Here is a 3,824-nt window from a genome sequence, read left to right on the forward strand (position 1 = left end):
AGGTCCTTTGGCTTACCAGGAATGACGATCCTGGCTCCAGGGATTTTGTCAAAATGTCTTAGAGAGTGAGAAACCGGGCAGAATTTAGGCCCGGCGCCAAGGCCTCGAGGTGTAAAGAAGCACCCTGGCCTCAGGGCCCATGAAATCAGGATGATTTTAGGGAGGATGGTGGAATGAGAGGACTGTGACCTTTGGCCCCGTTTCTTTCCATTTTCTTTTCATGGGGCAGGTGTGTTCAATCCGAAGGCTTCCCGTGTCCGATGAAAAGAGTCCTGGGGGAGGAAAGAAGCGCTGCTTAGATAGCTGCTCCACAGGGAGAAAGGAGCCACCATTTTCAGGAGAATGATCCCCAGAAGCGTGAGGAGTTCAGATGCCGTGGCTTCACACAAGACGCTGGAGGGTGTTGTGTCCGAAGCCGGGACCTGGGCATCGGTGTTCTTTCATGCTCACAACTGATTTTGAGGTGAGCCCAATGGATCACCTCTCTGCCAGTCATACTCGTCACACTGTAGTTTCCACACACGTCACACAGAGACACTGTTAATGCGCACATTTGTGTGCTTGAGCAGGGTTGCACCCAAGATTCTGTGATTGTACGGAGCCCTGAGTTATGCCCTGGACATCTTTACTCTCGAGTCGGTCAACTTGAATCACTGCACGGAACGAGAAATGGAGCCTGAAATCCTATCAGCGAACACACAAAAGGAAGGGGCCATTTCCCACAATCATTTCCACTGCAACACCACCTCGGATGGACAAGTCTCACTGCAGGTCAGGGACTGTGCTTCAGAGATGCACCTTTCACAGCTGGACGATTGACCCGGAATCTCCCCAAATGCCATTTTTACACACACCAAATGAGATTTATTTCAGTGTTTGCTGATTTTATTTTAGTTGAAGACACACACGCTTCTGTGTTTGATTTCCTTTATTATCAATACGACTTACTTCCAAATGACTCACATACCAGTAGGATGATTTTCCGCTTCAATTCATTGGAAAGGGACACCATTTGATAGGTAAGTGTGTCTGTCTGTTTCCAGCATTCTGTGGGTTCTACCAAGGGCACAAGTCCTCGGGCGCCTGAGGTCCATTCAGCAAGCAATGTAAAAATGGCAAGGCAGGTTCAAAAGACGAACACCCTTCCTCTCTTCAAATGCGTTCCAGTTTCCACTACTCACTTGGCGAGAAGGATCCACAGAAGTCCCACGTTCGCAAACTTTCAGCTTCTGGTGCTCACCAACAACTGACGAATGAAACACACCCCTAGAGAAAATAGTCAACCCCGTCCCCTGCAATAACCTCCCGCCCAACACTACACCGCAATATGTCCTATTCAGAAATCCACACTGAATGTCATCTACCATGAACACAAACACAGAAACAATCCCTCCACAGGTTGAGAAGACTCACGACTGGAAAACTCGATGTTTCCCATGTCTGGGCTCATCCTGAAATGCAGCCATCACTATCCAGTTGTCCCTCTTGTGTAGACAGAAACCTGGGCTCCTCACTACTTTATGTCGGATTGACTGTGTATGTGATGGTGTGTGTTTGTGCGCGCACGAACCCCCTCGTGGGTGTGTGTGTGTACGTGTTGGTGTGTGTGTGTGTGTGTGAGTGTGTGTGCGCGCGCACTCCTGCGTGTGGGTGGAGACTTTCCCTGAGATCACTGGCACACAAACAGAGCCCTCTTGCTGTGTTTGTTCCTCCCTTTGGATCTCCTGGTCCTCCCTTGCAGAGAAGTGAGTGTGCCAATGTTCATGGACTCCTGATGTGTCAGGTTCCTTGAAGAGAGGTTCAGCAGGGAGCTTTGCTGTTCAGGATGACGGTTGTTCATCCCACTCTTGTATTTTGATGGATGAATCACAAGCACGTTGGGAGGCAGGGTACATTCGACTTTTCTGACGTTGAAGTCAGGCTTGGTTTTGTTTTGCTCTTGGAGGAACTTCCAGTGGTCTAAGGTGCTTTCCTGAGTGGCTCTTTCCACCAAGTGCTCCTCCAAGTCGGGTACCTGGAGATAGGGTTCTCTCTGGAGGTCTCCTTGCGTTGCTCACCTGTCTGTGTGTTCAGCGCCAAGGGCTCCTGGTTCGCTGCCTATTGACACACTCTCACCACGTCTTTCCAATTCACTCTTCTGGATGTAAAAGAGGACATAGGCCTGTTGACTCAGGACAGAAGCTATGCTACAGGCAGTGACCTCGGCGTCATCCATTTTTATACCACTGGCTTCCTGGAGCTCTGACATAAGAGAGGTAATGTCCGTTGTGGCAACTCCACACAGCGTGGACCAGCACAGCATAGAGGACATAGACAAGAGGCCCTGTGTTCTGCTGAGACGTGTATGGCTGCATGTCAAGGCACTCAGGGTATTGCACATTCTTGGCAAGTTTGTTGCCTGTGACATCGGAGAATCTCTTCAATACAAGGATGAGGACCTTGGCAGAAGTGTGTAAAGTGAACGTCTTAGAGGCAGGCACCTTCTGGAGACAAAGACCACAATGATAGGCATTCTCTCCATTGAGTTCTTTGGGCTTCACCACCTGTTCCAAAGCTTGCTTCACACTCTGAGCTGCCTGGATATCCAGAGCGATGTCCAGGTAAGGGTCAAAGGTGTCCGAAATGCCCTGGCAGTGGATACACTTGATTTGAGATCTCCAGTAGCCTCCAAATATCTGACGGATGAGGGTGGTGTCCTTAGAGTCATGGTCTACCTGCTTGTGCCCGGGAAGGCATACCTTTCTCATGGCATCCACAATGAACATCAGAAATTCATGGGCATCTTCCTGCTTGCCTGTATGGAAGCCAGCAGCCAGTGCCTGTGAGGGCTGGATGATGTGGCCAGGACGGTGGAGGGCCCGCGTGATGTGAGCTTCCATCGTACACAACATGCAGCACTTGTGACGATGACAAAGTTGAGAGTGCTCCCGGGACAGCATGTAGTTGGCAAGGGGTGGTGTGTATGTCAGGCACTGCAGGGAAGCATTCACGTAGCAAGTGTTTCCCATGTTCTGGAGCCCAGCCCCCACCGCAGCAGGTCTCCTGCTACTGAGAGGAAGCTTCTCCCCGGGGGCAGGCTGTCTTGCCACAGGAGCCAAATCATCACAGAGGTCGACATGGGTCTCAGATGCCAGTGGTGACTTCTCAGGTAGAGAAGTCGGCTGGATTTCAGCAAAAGCTGCATCTGGCCGAGAAGATGTGAGTTTTGAAAACTGGTTGAACTGCCACTCACCTCCCAAGTGGAGTGAATCGGCCTCCATGTCGCCAGGAGCAAGGATCACAAGCTTTTTCTGCTGGGACCGCACGTTGCAAACAGAAAGACGCTACCTCTTCCGAGAGAGTCTTCAAATGACGCGCTATCTGGCCGCATCAGCCCTTATATAACTCACCCCCGCCTACCGCGAACACCCCACCCACCCATCAGGTACGCGATCCACCAATCAAATATCAGCACTCAATTTAATTAAGGAATGAGTCATAGGGTGTGTCCCCGTGTATTCCCCAGGGAGTTCAACAGACACAGCCCACATCGTGATTTATAGAACACCTGAAGCAAATTGACGTCTCAGGATGATAGGCACATATAATAGGAGTGCAACCGGCTTAGGACAGTGGCCACACATTTGCCTTGGTTTCGGTAAAACAATGCCAGGGAAGAATTGTGTACCTATGAAACAGTCTGTGTATGCTTGCGTGTGTGTGTGTGTGTGTGTGTGTGTGTGCTTGCGTGTGTGTGTGTGCACTTGCGTGTGTGTGTGTGTGCTTGCGTGTGTGTGCGTGCGTGTGCGCGGGCGAGAGCACACGAGCACTAGCAAGCACGCCCG

At 50.8% G+C, this 3,824-nt stretch overlaps 1 pseudogene; it reads right to left on the minus strand.

Moving 5' to 3' along the window:
* Window positions 1-1,669: 1,669 nt before the first annotated feature.
* On the minus strand, window positions 1,670-3,260 carry LOC115898151 (annotated as a pseudogene).
* Between the last annotated feature and the right edge of the window lie 564 nt (window positions 3,261-3,824).

The sequence above is a fragment of the Rhinopithecus roxellana genome, chromosome 6, assembly GCF_007565055.1.
Source record: "Rhinopithecus roxellana isolate Shanxi Qingling chromosome 6, ASM756505v1, whole genome shotgun sequence".
NCBI lineage: Eukaryota > Metazoa > Chordata > Mammalia > Primates > Cercopithecidae > Rhinopithecus > Rhinopithecus roxellana.